The sequence below is a fragment of the Triticum aestivum genome, chromosome 7D, assembly GCF_018294505.1.
Source record: "Triticum aestivum cultivar Chinese Spring chromosome 7D, IWGSC CS RefSeq v2.1, whole genome shotgun sequence".
NCBI classification, from domain to species: domain Eukaryota; kingdom Viridiplantae; phylum Streptophyta; class Magnoliopsida; order Poales; family Poaceae; genus Triticum; species Triticum aestivum.
Genome location: NC_057814.1, coordinates 42,474,466 through 42,492,188, shown reverse-complemented (window position 1 = coordinate 42,492,188; position 17,723 = coordinate 42,474,466). Strand labels below are relative to the sequence as shown.

The 17,723-nt window shown below is 46.6% G+C and overlaps 1 pseudogene; it reads left to right on the top strand.

The window, feature by feature from the left end:
- Positions 1-7,919: 7,919 nt before the first annotated feature.
- Positions 7,920-8,051, top strand: LOC123171689 (uncharacterized; annotated as a pseudogene).
- The last annotated feature ends 9,672 nt before the right edge of the window (positions 8,052-17,723 follow it).

The following is a 17,723-nucleotide window of genomic DNA, read 5'->3' as shown; positions in this document are numbered from 1 at the left end:
AATGCCATGTACTTGTGCCCTCAGCACCGATGTCCATCCCGCGGTTTTCCTCCTCTCTCCATACTGCCACCTTTGCGCCGTGCTACCTACCAGACAATCCGGTACTAAACCTTCGACTCCCATTTCTCAAAAAACTTTCATTTGTGCGGGTTCGTATATCGAAGGCCTCATTGCACAACGTCATCCACTCCAGTTGCCCTGCCCTGAAGTGCTTGGTGCTTGTTTTCACAGTTAGAATTAGTTGTCTCCAAATAAAGTCGCCTAACCTTGTAAGAATTGGAATTTCTTTTAATGGAAGGTAGCTCATCATCCATGATGCCCCTTCACTTCAAAGGTTGATCCTTGATTCTAGTTATTCACCGTCGCAAATAACCGTCCTCTCTGCGCCTAAACTGGAGACCTTGGGTGTAATACATGATCTCCGTGCTCATTTCAAGATGGTGTTTGGCTCCACAGTTCTTCAGGTACTGTATATTATCATCTACACTTGTAACCATAAGTTGCATTTTAAATTTCTGCGCATAAGTTATATATCATCTTGGAGTACACATTCTGTACTAATATTATGTTCTATGCTCAATGAAGAGTTTCTCCATGGATAGCCTATCAATGGTGCTGGATTCTGTCAAGATCTTATATATCCAAATGAATAGTTTTGATCTGAATAAGATTATTGGCTTGCTGCAATGCTTTCCATGTCTGAAGAAGTTGTATATAAAGGTGATAATTTCACGCACATTGGAAGCCCGCATATAGTGTACTAGAATTAACCGTTCAGTTGTTGCTCTTTCGACACTATTTTTTTAGACCTTAACTGTTTTCAATCTTCATGTCTATTTAGGCAACAGGATGGGGTAAGAAAGTTATAACCAATCGGTGGATTTGTAAGCACCGGGATTTTCTCACTTCTCATGACATTCGATTGAAGACAATAACGCTAGAACGATATGTAGTCAACCATGCAAACACTAGATTTGTCACATTCTTCCTGCTGAATGCGAGGTTACTATTGTCCATCAGACTTAAGTTTATCAACAGCATGGTTTTGACGGATGGGTATGTCAAAGAGCAAAAAAAAGGAGTTACAGGTGGACAAAAGAGCTTCTGAACGTGTCGGGCTTCTATTTACAACATCTTGTGGTCATAATCCAGTAAATTTTACGACCCAGGATGTTCATTCTATGGACCTGACCGATCCATTTGACTGTGACTGCTGAAACAGTGCTGGAGTTAGATGTTGCCTTTTTCAATCTGGGTTTTATCTAAACCTGATGAATAATTAACCCTCGTGCTTTTGTACAGTTTGTAAGCTGGAGTTGGATGTTGTTGCCCTTTTCAACTCGGCTGTGACTGTCATATTTTCTTTGAAACAAGGCAAATGGCTTGCCATTCGTTTAATTAAGAGTGAAATGCTGTAACAAATCCCAACCAAGGGAAATAACATCACTCTCGCCGGCTGCTTGAGCTCACTGTGCATTACACAACCCAAGTGATTAGCCCCCACCAGCACCCACAAACTTATTTTGAACTAGCACACCAAATGGGCTGTAAATTTTCATAAGAAAGGCTTCATGACCGTGACATATTTGGATTCTGACATTTGGGACCCATGAGGAAAAAGCCTATCCAAGGTGGTATCGACTTACTAGCTAGTCAACAAACGATTCTGCCTACCAGCCGTTGGATTGACATCCAACATCTATCGTGTATCTTCTATCTCTTGTCTTCTTCCTCCAGCCGCCCAAACCAAACCACCCCGTCGGTTCCGCCTGCTCCCGCCTCCCACGGCTGGCTGCGCCACTGCTGACCTACCATACCCTCCAACCTTGGCCAGTCCCTCCCTCTATTCCCCCACACGTCCTGTTATTCTCCGGCGACGTTAGCCCCAACACGCACCCGCACCCAAACTAGTCAACCATCATACTCCCCTCCGCCTGCGACTGGACCGGTGCATCTTCCATGGCTCCTGTTCGTTCCGTCCGAGGCCTCACCGTCGTCCTCCACCATGGTTCGCTCGCCGTGCGCGGTGCGCCGCCCTCTTGCGTTGTCAACGTCATCAACAACCGAGAGGAACGAGGAGATGACTGTACGTGGAGAGGATGATAGTAGGGATCCACCAGGGTCATGGCAGTACGCAAGCAAGTGCCTCGTTATTACAAGCCCAAAAAATGGTTCCTCCTAATGGTTGGACATCTAGGGCTCACGCCATTGTCAACGTAGTCAATAAACGAGAGAATTACACAACGAGCGGCTGACACCAGGGACCCAGCAGGTCGCGTAGTTGTTATTTATTTATTTTAGGAACAAGCAGTTGTTATTTATACTAGTTTTAGAGACGGATCAGGGTAACAACGGGGCTGTGCGGGGGCTGTGGCCCGTCTAGGCAGGGTTTTATTTATGTTTACCACATAATGAGCCCAGTTGTATTTTTTTCTTGCTGAAAATTGGTAGCCCAGTTCTATTTTTCTAAGAAATACCCAAACGAGGCCTACTTGCTTTGTCAGCCCTGCTGGGCTGCAAATCTTTCAAGACGAGGAGAGTTTCATGCGGCTTGCCCAGAAAATGGGCTATCAGTAATGAGAAATGGGCTTTACATTTTTAAAACACATCAAACCGGGAATTAGTTTCATTTCAAGATTTTAAATTCCATTGATTTTTATGCGTGGACAATTATTTGGATTTTATATTTATATAAATTTATTTTTCAAATTAGTTTGAATGTGACTCGAAATTTTGGGATTAAAAATAGTTGACCGCACCGAAATATGCAAAATTTCGTATAATTTTTAACCGTGGCCACAATATGGGCTGTAATCTATATCTGTACCTCTATATCTATATATCTATATCTATATATATACCTACTAATAAAGGGCTATGCTTCTTACCACCGTAATTTTGTTTATTTTTTGTCCGTCTGTCGTCCGTCCACTTAGCTATATCCGAGGTGGTACTAATCTATTACCTACAAATCTCTACCTACTATAGTCCGTTCAGCGTTTCTGCCCATAAAAACGATTCCAGTAGGTCACTTTTCAGGCGTATGGGCCTTGTCGGGCGTATCAACCAAGCTGAGATAAAAGAGTCTAGACCAGGACTCTTCTTCACCTCATCCTCCAGACTAGGATAAGAATCCTACTCCGCATCTGATGGCAATTCCTCGGCCCCTCCTCCTATAAGACCATACTCCACGGTGTGCTTCAATTGCGTCAAATCAAAGGCGGGGAATATGCGTCGTGGCGCTCTTTCTGCTGGACATCTCTGGTTGAAATCGTAGGCTAGCAGGACGAGTTCATGGCATACGAGCTTCCTGGCGAGGTGGCGGCGCTTCGGGTTGACATTGGCCACGTGCTTGACAGACGCTGGCGGCGGGGCGTTCTCTGGCGTGCTTGTGTGAGAGGGCTAGAGAGGAACGAGGGTGAGCAGCGGACAGAGAACGAGGGAGAGAGGACTGCGGCATCAGGGGAGGCAAGCGGGTGATAGGGCGCGAGTGCGGCGTGGAGCTCGCTCGGGATCGATGCACCCCATGGTGGTGGCACTCAAGGCGGGGCCGGCATGAGCTAGGTCGACCCGACCGCCGCTGCCAGCCATTGTTCTTGATCCTGTGGATGGATGGTGTACGGTGCAATAGGTGGATAGAAGGAATTGGCCTGCGACTGGGGAAGAGGAGAGAGATGGGAGGAGGGCTCTTCAGGTGAATTACTACCTAGGCGCCGGCCAGAACGTGGCGTGAAGCTGTAGAGCACCTGTGTCGTGGCAGGTGTGGCGGCGTCAAGGCGGACACGTCCGCGAGAGGAGTAGCGCCCCTGGTGCAAATCGTTATTCAAGGTCTGACCGCGGCTAAGCCAGCCCTGCAGTGCTCGGTTCTTCTCCCGGCGGCCGAGCCGGCGCGGCGTGCGGTGTAGATGTAGAATCCAGGCCGGCCGGCCATGCTCTGGCATTGAGCAGGCGGAGCCATGGCACGGCTATGAGCGTCAGTTGGTTGACGAGGCGTACAACCACAGTCTGTGGCACCGTGGACGGCCACGGCGACGGTTGCTGATGCGTACGACACTACCCAAACGTGGCGGCAGCGCCCATCAGCGACAGCAACCGTCACGCATCCGGCCTTAGTCTTGCGTCTCTGCAACTCCTCGCCTTAATCTGGCACAGCTCGGGTAGTCAGGTACTCAGGTGACGTGCCTGTCTTGCTCAGCTGCCCAGAACCCACTTTGATCTGCCCCTCATCGAGTTAACTCCATGTGAGATGCTAATTACTGTGTATTTGTGATTGGTTTCTGTTTTGGAGTATGCCGCGGTTCGAGCAGACTAATTACGTACATAGATTATTTTGCATATCAATAGTTGTGTGTGCTGATTATTAGAATCATGTACGTCAAAGCGAATCCACATGTACACACGCGATATAGAGAGCATGCACTATGTGAAAACTAAGGACACAACTATCTTTGATTTGGAAATAATTATCAAGGACACGGCTATCTTTCACTTGATTTAGAAATAATTATTTCTACTAATTAAGAGCAGTAGTTTGTTAAACTTGGTCGGTTGCTCTCTTATTCAAGTTAATTCTCTTTAATTTTTCGTAATCTTGATCAAAAGTTATCGGATTTGTTGTCTGGATATGTCATTCGTCAAAACTGAACAAGAACAGTACCATCGACAGTCCTGTCGTATACTACATTGCACATTAAATTGTATTTGACAACATATTATTCAGTAATTCCTGCCACCTATATGAAGATGAACTGTGTTGGTGTTATTCTACCATTAGAGAAGAGGAGTATTAATATTTTTGGACATTAGTCATACTGGATTTTGTCAACTATTCTCTTTTTTTATTAGAAAACATAATAGTACTCATCCTTGCAGAATTTGTTAGGTCAAATGTGGAGCAAGACACCAGACGACATGGTTTTTCTTTTTACATGTTTTTCTTGAATTTTCCTTTTTACATGGTTGATAGTACCATCTTGGGAAATGAACACCTCTATAGACCACTTTACACATGAAGGACAAGTGCAAGACTCTCACAAATGAGGGGCTCGAAGAGGGCAGCCCTCGCGTCCAGCTTGATGATATTAGTCAACATTTTCTTGCGTCACACATAGCTGTGCGATGCAGTAGTCATGGTCATTGCCATGCTCAATATTGTGATCATGTGCACACCGCTCGACGAAGGCAGCGAAAGTGTTGAAATAGAGGATAGGGGTTCGACAGATGGGTTGTAAATTATTAGAAATAATGGCAGATGAGTTGTATGATGTTTTCGACACATTTGAGGCTGACTTGTGCGCCTACTATAGGTTGACGCGTACGCTTTCCTAAAAAAAGGTTGACGCACACGCAACGCCGTATCAACTTAGTCAACACACGAGAGCAGTGACTGTTGGATGTCCATCCAACGGTTGTCGTGCTTCTTCAATCTCTACTCTTTCTACTCCAGCCGCTCAAACAAGCGTCGGCGGGACTGCCTACTCCCTCCTTCTGCGGTCGGCTGTGCTGCGCGCTGGCCTCACCGCCCCACCGTACTCCCATCGCTGGCCTAGCCGTCTCTCTACTCACCCACACCTATTGCTATTCTCCGGCGACGGCAGACGAACCAGTAAACCCTCGTACTCCCCTCCGCATGGGAAACAACTGCCGAGTCTTCCCTGGCTCCGTGTCGTTCCCTTCCTAGGCCTCGCCGTCGTCCACCGCCCTGGTGCTCTCAGCGCGGCATGGTCAACATGGTCAATGAACGACATCCATCGGAAGTGGACTGTACGTGCAGAGGCTGACAGCTGGGTCCACGGACGCACGCAAGGAAATGCCTCCTTATTACGTGCAAAATAATGATTCCTCCACCTGACAGCTGGGACCCACCAGAAGGGCCTCTGTATTTCGCGAAAAAACGTTCCCCCCGCTGACAGCTCGGACCCACCAGCTATATCTTCGCACACAAGGAAGTGCCTCCTTATTACGCACAAAAAAAATGAATACTCCCCCTGCTAGCTGGGACCCACCATACTGGGAGGCTGACTTGTGGGCCTACTAAGTTGACGCGGACGGAGGGCTTTGTCAACTTAGTCAATATGAACGATTCTACCTTCAGTGACTGTACGATGTCCATCCAATGGCCGTAGTGCTTCTTCAACCTCTGGTCTTCTTGCTCCAGCCGCCCAAACCACCGTCGGTTGTGCCGCCTGCTCCTGCCTCCCGTGGCCGGCTCTGCTGCCGCGCAGGCCTGACCGCCCCACCCTACTCCAACCTCTGGCCAGGCCATCCCTCTACTCACCCACAACCCCTGTTATTCTGCGGCGATGGCAGCCTCACACCATAGCCGAACCAGTCAACCCTCGTACTCCTCTCCGCGTGGGCATCCACTGTCGCGTCTTCCCCGGCTCCACGTCGTCCCCTTCCTTGAACTCGCCGTCGTCCACCGCCTTGGTGCTCTCGGCGCGGTGTGGTCAATGTGGTCAAGGAACGACTTCCATCGGACGAGTACTATACGTGAAGAGGCTGCCAGCTGGGACGGCCGCGGCAAGGAAGTGCCTCCTTATTACGCGCAAAATAATGATTCCTCCACCTGACAGCATAGACCCACCGGACGGGCCACCGTATTTCGCGAAAAAAACATTTCCCCCCTAACTGCTGGGACCCACCAGCTACATCTTCGCATGCAAGGAAGTGCGTCCATATTACGGGCAAAAAATATGATTCTCCCCCTAACAGCTGGGACCCACCAGCTATATCTTCGCACGCAAGGAAGTGCCTCCTAACCTCCCTGATAGTCAGGACCCACCTGGTCGAAGCGTACGTAGCGTTGTCATTCTGGTCGCGAATGTGTACGTACATACTGGTCGATCGGTCTGTCTGCAGGCTGCAGTGATGACCGTGGACGAGTAAGGAAGGGCACGTGTCATAGTAGAGGCGCGAACGTAGCATGTCACGCAGTCCCGTCAATATCGTGTACACGTACGTACAGCCAGGGTGCAAGAAAGTAAATACGGCTACGTGCGTACATACGGGCGGGGTCTCGAACGCCTACTCGCGCATACGTACGGCTAGGGCTCGTGTACATGGAGAGGCAGCGGAGAGAAGCGACGGTGTGCTGTTCATCGGCAGCCAACCGGCTGGGTCGGAATGGAGAAACTGCATCGTGTTCATCGAGAGGCAACGGAATGCGTCATGTTCATCGGGAGCCAACCGGCTTGGACGGAACAGTCGAAACGAGGCCTGGCGTACCACAGAACGGAGGAAACGGCCTTGTGTTCGACCGCCTACGGTCAAAATGGGATCCTGTTCACCGGGAGGGGTCTGGCGTACCGCAAAACGGAGGAAACGAACTTCTCTTCGACCTCCTACGGTCGAAACGGGGTCCTGTTGATCGGGAGGGGTGTGGCATACCACAAAACGGAGGAAATGAACTTCTCTTCGACCTCCTATGGTGGAAACAGGGGTCCTGTTCATCGGGAGGGTGTGGCATACCGCAAAACGGGACTCCTCGGGCTACTGTTCATCCACCGTCTACTGCCTCGCTCCAGCCTCCACGGGCTACTGTTCATCTACCGTCGACCTCCTCCAGCCTCCACCTGCGACTGTTCATCCACAACGTCTCCCTCCTACCTCCACCAACTATTGTTCATCCACGGGCTCCTGTTCAGCCAGCCTCCACCGGCTACTGTTCAACCAGCCCTCTCCACTGGGTCTTGTTCAACCAGCCCTCCACGGGCTACTGTTCATCCAGCCCTCCACCGGCTACTGTTCATCCAGCCCTCCACTAGTAGAAAAAGGGGCTTTCGTTCGGGCCTAGCCAGCCCATTAGTCCCTGTTCTGCCACGAACGGGGACCAATGGAGGCATTTGTCCCGGTTCGAGAGCCCAGGGGGCCGGCCGGGGCCTCGTGGGCATTGGTCCCGGTTCATCTGGCCTCATTTGTCCCGGTTCTTGGCACGAACCAGGACCAATGGGCCTTGCTCCTGGCCCACAACCAGTGGTCCTGGTTCGTGGCAGGAACCGGGATAGAAGGAAGGCCTTTAGTCCCGGTTCCATCCACGAACCGGGACAAATGAATTGCCTATATATATACCCCATCGCCAGTGAGCAGAGCACTCCACAGTGCTCTGTTTTTTGCTGGCCGGCGAGGGGGAGGGCATTGGGTGCTCTAGCTCACCTCCTATGCACATGAGGTGTTCGATGAAATGCCCGAGCCACACTAGTTAAGCTTTCTCCTCTCGAAGCTCGACCTCCGAGCTCCATTTTTCCCGAGATTTGTCTAGGTTTATATTAGCGGTCCGTCACGCCCCGTCCCCGTCTTCACCGCCGTTGATCGCCCGCGCCGATCTCGTCGCCGGGACCACCGTGGTGAGCCTCTTGTTCTTATCTTCTTTCTGAAAAAAAATTCTTACTTTACATAGATACTTGTCTAATTTTCTTACTTTTGACACACATAATTATATATAATGCACGCAGATGAACCGGCAATGGATGTACGGTGACAGACACACCTCCGAGTACATTAAGGGCGTGCATAATTTTCTCGAAGTGGCTGAGGCAAACAAGCAGAATGGTTTTATGTGATGTCCATGCCCTAGCTGTGGGAATACGAGGTCTTACTCTGACTCGAAAACCCTTCACACCCACCTGCTTTATAAGGGTTTCATGCCACACTATAATGTTTGGATCAAGCACGGAGAAATAGGGGTTATGATGGAAGACAGCGAAGAAGAAGAGGACGATGACAACTATGTGCCCCCTGAATACGGTGATGCTGCAACGGGGGAAGCTGCTGAAGATCAAGAGGAACCAGACGATGTGCCCGATGATGATGATCTCCGCCGGGTCATTGTCGATGCAAGGACGCAATGCGAAAGTGAAAAGGAGAAGCTGAAGTTCGATCGCATGTTAGAGGATCACAAAAAAGGGTTGTACCCCAATTGCGAAGATGGCAACACAAAGCTCGGTACCGTACTGGAATTGCTGAAGTGGAAGGCAGAGAATGCTGTGCCTGACAAAGGATTTGAGAAGCTACTGAAAATATTGAAGAAGAAGCTTCCAAAGGATAACGAATTGCCCGACAGTACGTAACGCAGCAAAGTAGGTCGTATGCCCTCTAGGATTGGAGGTGGAGAAGATACATGCATGCCCTAATGACTGCATCCTCTACAGCGGTGCGTACAAGGATTTGAACGCATGCCCGGTATGCGGTGCATTGCGGTATAAGATCAGACGAGATGACCCTGGTGATGTTGACGGCGAGCCCCGCAGGAAGAGGGTTCCTGCGAAGGTGATGTGGTATGCTCCTATAATACCACGGTTGAAACGACTGTTCAGAAACAAAGAGCATGCCAAGTTGATGCGATGGCACAGTGAGGACCGTAAGAAAGACGGGAAGTTGAGAGCACTCGCTGACGGGTTGCAGTGGAGAAGAATCGAGAGAAAGTACTGGGCTGAGTTTGCAGGTGGTTTGCTTTAAGCGTGGATGGCATTAATCCTTTCGGGGAGCAGAGCAGCAATCACAGCACCTGGCCCATGACTCTATGTATGTATAACCTTCCTCCTTGGATGTGCATGAAGCGGAAGTTCATTATGATGCCAATTCTCATCCAAGGCCCTAAGCAACCCGGCAACGACATTGATGTGTACCTAAGGCCATTAGTTGAAGAACTTTTACAGCTGTGGAATGGAAACGGTGTACGTGCGTGGGATGAGCACAAACAGGAGGAATTTAACCTGCATGCATTGCTGTTTGTAACCATCAACGATTGGCCCGCTCTCAGTAACCTTTCAGGACAGACAAACAAGGGATACCATGCATGCACACACTGTTTAGCTGACACCGAAAGTATATACCTGGACAGATGCAGGAAGCATGTGTATCTGGGCCATCGTCGATTTCTCCCAACCAACCATCAATGTCGAAAGAAAGGCAAGCATTTCAAAGGAGAGGAAAATCACCGGAAGAAGCCCGCCATGCGTACCGGTGATCACGTACTTGCTATGGTCTCTGATTTACACGTAATCTTTGGAAAGGGTCCCAGCGGACTAGCTGTTCCGAATGACGCTGAGGGACGCGCACCCATGTGGAAGAAGAAATCTATATTTTGGGACCTACCCTACTGGAAAGACCTAGAGGTACGCTCTTCAATCGACGTGATGCACGTGACGAAGAACCTTTGCGTGAACCTGTTAGGCTTCTTGGACGTGTATGGGAAAACAAAAGATACACCTGAGGCACGGGAGGACCTGCAACGTTTGCACGAAAAAGACGGCAATGCCTCCAAAGCAGTATGAAGGTCCTGCCAGCTACGCTCTTACCAAAGCAGTATGAAGGTCCTGCGCAATAAGCAAAGCACACAAGCGAAAAAAAAGTGAAGACTTTCTCTCCACAACTATTATGATGATACCATGCCAACTTTCAACCTTTTCGTAGTTCATTTGAAATGCCTGTTGTAACAGACGAGTTTCCGTATGAAATCCTGATACTTCGAAACATTGTCTGTTTTGTACACGAAGTGCATCCAGTTTTTTCCGTAACCCTCTCAACTTTCTTGCACATGCTATGTGGGTGAAATGATGATACCATGCCAAGTTTCAACCTTTTCAGAGTTCATTTGTAGTGCTTTTCAATTTCAGGGTCTTATAGCTCAAAATAATCAGTAAATACATGGAAAATAACAAATGAAGTCAGAAAGGGTTGAAAATTGATGATGTGGCTTTGAATGGTGCATTTTGAACACATAAAAACTATGGAGTTCAAATAAGTTCTAAAAAATGAAATCCCTTTGTAACAGATGAGTTTCCGTATGAAACCCTGATACTTCGAAACAAATTGTCCGTTGTGTACACAAAGTGCATCCAGTTTTTGCCGTAACCCTCTCTACTTTCTTGCACATGCTATGTGGGTGAAATGATAATACCATGCCAACTTTCAACCTTTTCAGAGTTCATTTGTAGTGCTTTTCAATTTCAGGGTCTTATAGCTCAAAATAATCAGTAAATGCATGGAAAATAACAATTATCATAAAATAAAATAAATAAGTAATTATAAATAGAATAAAATAAACTTTAATAAAATATATAAGTAGAAACAAAATAAAATGAAATGAAATAAACTTTAATAACATAAATAAAATTTATGAAACTAAAATTATCAACGTATTTTCTGTTCAAAACGTTATAAGCAACCTCTAGTATTATTGAAACTAAAATTATATAAAATTTATGCAACTAAAATTATCAAAGTATTTTCTGTTCAAAATCATTAAAAGCAAAAAGAATTTTCATATAGAACTTTTTTTGTTAGAAACTTTAGTAGCAAAAAGAATTATCATAAAATAAAATAAATAAGTAATTAGAAACAAAATAAAATAAAATAAATAAGTATTTTGTTGTAAGTAGAAACAAAACAAAACAAAATAAATAAAGCAAAAAAGAAAACAAAAAAACTAGGAAAAAAATAAAAAAATTGCCACCTGCTGGGCCACCACGGCCTGAATACGACTAGAAACCCATCCACGGGCCAGGATTCAGGCCCGCAGCAGGGCCAGCAGGCCCATCAGGCATAGTAGTAACAAGTAGGCTCATAAGCCGGCAATGGGGCTTATAAACTACTGTGCGCCCCTCTCAACTAGCGAGGTGGGACTAAACTCCCAGCACCACGCCGCTGTGCAAGGACATTTAGTCCCGGTTGGTGCCACCAACCGGGACTAAAGGGGTGTATTAAAACCGGTTCTTGGTAACAACCGGGACAAATGCCCCCTCTTTAGTCCCGGTTGGTGCCACCAACCGGGACCAAAGGCCTCTACTTCCCGCCCTTTCGGCTGCTGAAAAGAGACCTTTGGTCCCGGTTGGTGGCACCAACCAGGACTAAAGGGGGGCATTTGTCCCGGTTGTTACCAAGAACCGGGACCAATGCTCTGTCTATATATACAGCACTTAGGAAATTTTCCCCCACCTCCCATTCTCCTCTCGACGCCGACACCCTGCCCCGACGCCGACGCTGCCAGGCTACTGCTGCGCCGCCCTTCCCCGAGCCTGCACGCTCCCCTAGTGAGCTCCGTCGCCCCCCAGTGAGCTCTGTCCCCTCTTCCCCTGCCCTACGCCGCCGCCCCTGCCATGCGCTACCGTCGCCGCCCTGCCCTGCCCTGCGCGCCGCCGCCGCCTCTGCCCCTGCCCCTGCGCGCCGCCGCCGCCCCCAGTGAGCTCCGCTCCCCTTCCCCCTGCGCCGCCGCCGCGCGCTGCCACCCCTGCCCTGCGCTGCCACCGCCGCCGCCCCTGCCCTGCGCTGCCACCCCCGCCGCCCCTGCCCTGCGAGTTGCCGCCGCCACCGCCCTTGCCCCTACGTGTTGCCGCCGCCGCCCCTGCCCCTGCTTCCTAGAATTTTTTAGGTTCATAGAATTTTTTTTCTTTAATTTTTTTCATATATATATATAGATGGATGGATTGATGTATTTATATATATGGATGGATGGATGGATTGATGTGTATCGATTTTTTTATGTACATATGCAAAGAAAAAGGTCTATTTTTTGGTGATATGTATGTTCATATGCTCATTTAAGAAAATGTTCATATGTTACATTTAAGAAAAAAGTAAATGTATGTATGTTCTATGCAAAGAATGTGCAAAGAATTATTTTTGGATGAAATGAGATGTGTTTTGTGGAGACGAGATGAGATGTTTGTGGAATTTTTTTTGTTCATAGAATTTACTAAGTTAAAACTCATATTAAAATTGTGTGTGATCAAAGTCTTTTATGTATATGTTCATATTTAGAAGAAAAAGAAAAGGAAAAAGAAGAGGAAAAAGAAGGAAGAAAAAAGAGGAGAAGAAGAAAAAAGTAAATCTATTCTATTTTTTCTTCTTCTCCTCTATTCCTTCTTCTTCTCTTCTTTTTTTTCTTTTTTTTCTTTCTTTCTTCTTTTCCTTCTTCTTCCTCTTCTTATTTTTAGTAAGTACTACTTTATTTTATTTATAGTAAGTGCTTAATTAGTAGTTGAACTAGTTGATTTAATAAAACTACTTTATTTTACTATATATATAAATAGTTTATTTTTAGTAAGTACTACTTTATTTTATTTATAGTAAGTGCTTAGTAGTTGAACTAGTTGATTTAATAAAACTACTTTATTTTACTATATATATAGAAGTAGTTTATTTTTAGTAAGTACTACTTTATTTTATTTATAGTAATTAAGTGCTTAGTAGTAGTTGAACTAGTTGATTTAAGAAAACTACTTTATTTTACTATATATAGAAGTAGTTTATTTTTAGCAAGAAAATTAATAGAACTAGTTTATTTTTTTAGTTCAAGCAATTATTCCCGCATCGACGTCGACGATGCCTATCCCGCATCCTCGTCGTCGACTCGGCGGAGGAGGCCGGCTTGATCAGAGGGGCCATGTCCGGGACTGGGCTCCGCCGGGCTGGTATTGGGAGGTGCTACCTTCCGGGGGGCGTAGGTTGGTGAGGAGCCAGCCCGTCGTTGACCCAATCCTTGTTTGGTGGCGGTCGCGTGGGCCTGTGACGGTGCCGAGGCTTCCGGACACCGCGGAGGTGGTACGTCACCGTGTCAGCGGGGAGGACGAGCACGTCCGTCGCTACATTGTTGCGTTGGAGGGCAGGTTCGACAATACCTGGCAGCTTCTTCAGGGATCTCACTGGAGCTATGATCCTGTGATGGTTCCTTCTCTTTGGGTGTCCACCGCCCGCGCCGATACCCGTCGGGCGCTACGGTTCTAGCTGTACTAGCGATGCTATATGTATGATAGTATTCGAGGTGTATTAGTGATAATATTCGACGATGTACGGACGCAAGAGATGATGTAGTTTTGCTTATAATTGAATGCATCCTAATACGAATACTACTTTATTTTGCGATTTGATTTTGCTTATTGAATGCTCAAATTGGAAAACTACTCCTACTTAGATGCTAAAATTGGAGAGCACTATGCAAGGCGTATGCATATGATTAGTTGATAGCTTATAGGGTTTTTGTTGTCGCAGAAATCTAGGAGCCCCCCTCCATCATCCCCGCCGTCGTCCCCGTCACCGACCCCCTCCGACCTCGAGGTGAGACCAGCCAAATCCTTTTTTAGAAAGATAATTAAACGATATTTCAGGTTGACTTTAAGTCTGTCGAGTCTCCACCATATATGAGAGGACGAAGAATCCCGACTGTTGTCGGGGGGGTCGCTTCTCCTTCGTTCCCGTGTGCTAGACATTTTGGTGTAATGCACTCGGGGACGAATGGAGGACCGACCATCACCAACGGTCGAATGTATACACCACGTGAGCTGAGAGTTTTCAAGAAAAGACTCGACAAACCGATAGTCAACCCGTGATGAATAACAATGATCTAATTTAGTTTTTGTAGTACATATATTTAATTGTACAAGTTTAATCTTTGAATTATGAACGTAGGAAATGTCGTCATCGGACGATGAAAGTCTCCCAGGGGAGTGCGGCTGGTGCCACGACGATCGAGGTCTGTGCGACAGGCCTCACCTGGACGATGATCGGCGCTTCAGCATTAAGCTCGAGGAGACCTTCGATGTTGAAACGGTACGCAACGACGACAAGTGTTTTTTTCGTAATTAAGCATGACTTCAACTATTTCAACGTGTAATTTTCATCTTTTACAATCCGAGTATAGCTTATCCCATGCCATGCAAGACGCTATGTCTTGGAGAGGATGGATTTTGAAGACCATGAAAATTTTGAAACAAAGAAAATTCACCTAAGGGCCCATCATGATGTGGATTTTGAAGTAAATCTGTATAATGCTGAGAGCGTAACCCATTTTGGTTGCAAAAATTGGGAAGCATTTTGCAAGATGTATGGTTTTGATGAGGGTATGCTTGTCACCATGGATCTTGGTGATCCTGACATCGACCAAGACAATATGGACATTTGGGTCCTTGTTGATACGCCTCCAGTTCTACCGCTATGTGAGTTTCTCAAACATAGTTAATTATTAACTAATTTATATTGTTCATTTCAAAATAGTTGACAGCTTATTTCCATTGTTCAAAGAATGTGTGGAAGATGGTAGACAGACCCTACTACACCGATGGCTCTGAGTTAACTTATAAGGAGAAAAATCATCTGGTCGGATTTTGTACTGATCTTGAGAATTACAATATCTATTGTAAAACTCCTCAACATTATGGTCAATACGTGCCACTAGTGCACGTGTTGAACTACGGTAACTACTATGGAGATACCCTGGTAAGATTTTCTACTATTACGACATTCGTGCATCTTCTGCATACTTCTAAAACTAGTACATCATTGGTAACTATGAAGTTATTACTATGTTTTTCAACAGAGAATCCCGACGGATTGTGTGCCTCATTTGATGTATGAGTATGGTAGCCTTCATGTTTTGAACATACAACCAGGTCATCCTACGAATCTCAACTGTCCATACCAGATTTCTATAAGAAGTGGAGACATGCTAATCAGAGAATGGAAAAAATGTATGGACAGTCGTAAGGAGGTTCTTGGAAGCAAAAGGAAGCGCCGCGCAAGAATTCGAGACAGGATGATCTCCATTCTCCATAATGGAGAGTCAGGGTCTATATTGTTTTATGCTATTTTACCTTAAATAGGGCATTTAGGTCCTGCCTAATACTGATGATCATTGCTAAGAACAATTAAGTAGGGTTGGTTCGATGACTATCAGGATGATGATCGTATGACTTGTTATTAATAACGAGTAGAAGTTGTATGATGATGATTAGTAGGACTTGTTATTATGATGATGCATGATGCGAGCATGAAGAGTTATAATATATCTGTGGGTGAAATGAACATGGATTGGATTGAAGTGAAGCCAACATGCATGTGGTGCATGTCGAAAGTAGTACAATCCAAACTTGATCAAGTTAGGATTAGTATTACTTTCGGCATGCACCACATGTTGCCTCACTTCAATCTAAGTCATGTTTAGACATAGCAGTAGCAGTAGCACGGAGATAAGAGAGGACACATATCTCTATTAGCTACCTATAACAACCTAAATTAACCCCCAAAACCCCTAAACCACCTCCTTTCAAAACAAAAACCAGCCCCTGAAATGCTGACGCGTGGAAGCTTATTGGTCCCGGTTGGTGCTACCAACCGGAACCAAAGGCGCTCCTGCCTGGGCTCGCCGGAGCGGCCACGTTGAGGCCCATCTGTCCCGGTTCGTATAAGAACCGGGACTAAAGGCCTAGGGCATTAGTAACGACACTTTAGTCCCGGTTCCCCAACCGGGACAGATGGGACTTATGAACCGGGACAAATGGTCTTTTTTCTACTAGTGCTCCACTGGCTACTGTTCAACCAGCCCTCCATCGGCTGCTGTTCATCCAACCCTCCACGGGGTCCTGTTCATCCACCCCCAACCGGCTCAATCGGGGTCCTGTTCATCTAGCAGCAACGGCCTCTACTACCACGGGGTCCTGTTCATCCAACCACCACCGGGAACTGTTCATCCAACCCCCAACAACACTCACTGTTCATCAAGAGGCAGCTGGTTCGATCGGCTTCAATTAACAGCAGTAGCGAAGGAATCGCTCGATCGGGTTCAGTTAACAACCAGATCGATCGATCGCTCAGGTTCAGTAACGTGTAGCCTATAGTGCAATCGCTCGGGTTCAGTGCGTGAACGCCTCGCTCAAGTTCAGTTAGAGCCCAACGTCTCGCACCCACGCGTGTACGTGTACGAGAGAAACGCGCAATCCCTCCGTGCATTGCTCGGCCCCGACCACCCACCGTAACCGGGAACTCCCCGATATTTTCCTCGCCCTCGCTTCTACCATGGTGTTTTCTGTCATGGACGGCCCAAAGAATGTCATGCAGCTGCGTCTCCGGCCCGCCCAGGACGAAAATTCCATTTTCTGTCATGATTTTTTGTCATAGAAGTAGGAGCCCACCACATCTATGATGATACCGGGTTTTGTCACAATTATCGTCATAGAAGTGTCATAAGCATGACGGAAAAAAATTCGTTCGGCCCAAAATGTCATGGATGTGTCTTTTTTTTGTAGTGTGAGGAGTTCATGTATTCACTATGTGTTAATGCTTTGTTCCGGTTCTCTATTAAAAGGAGGCCTTAATATCCCTTAGTTTCCAATTGGACCCCGCTGCCACGGGAGGGTGCTACTTCTTAAGCTTGCGTTGGTTTTTCCCTTGAAGAGGAAAGGGTGATGCAGCAAAGTAGAGATATGTATCTCTCTCAATTTGAGAACCAAGGTATCAATCCAGTAGGAGACAACGCACAAATCACCAATACTTGCACAAACAATCAAACAACTTGCACCCAACGCGATAAAGGGGTTGTCAATCCCTTCACGGTTACTTACAAACGTGAGATCTGATAGAGATAGATGAAACTAAGCAAACGATAAAGTACATATTTTTGGTTTATAGATCAGAAAGTAGAAGATTGCAAAATAGAAGATCGAAAACTAATACGGTGGAAAATAGAAACTTATATGATGGAAAATAGACCCGGGAGCCATAGGTTTCACTAGAGGCTTCTCTCAAGATAACAAATAATACGGTGGGTGAAAAAATTATTGTCGAGCAATTGATAGAAAAGCGCAAAGTTATGACAATATCTAAGGCAATGATCATGAAATATAGGCATCACGTCCGTGTCAAGTAGACTGGAACGATTCTGTGTCTACTAGTATTACTCCACACATCGACCGACTCCTGCCTGCATCTAGAGTATTAAGTTCATGAAGAAC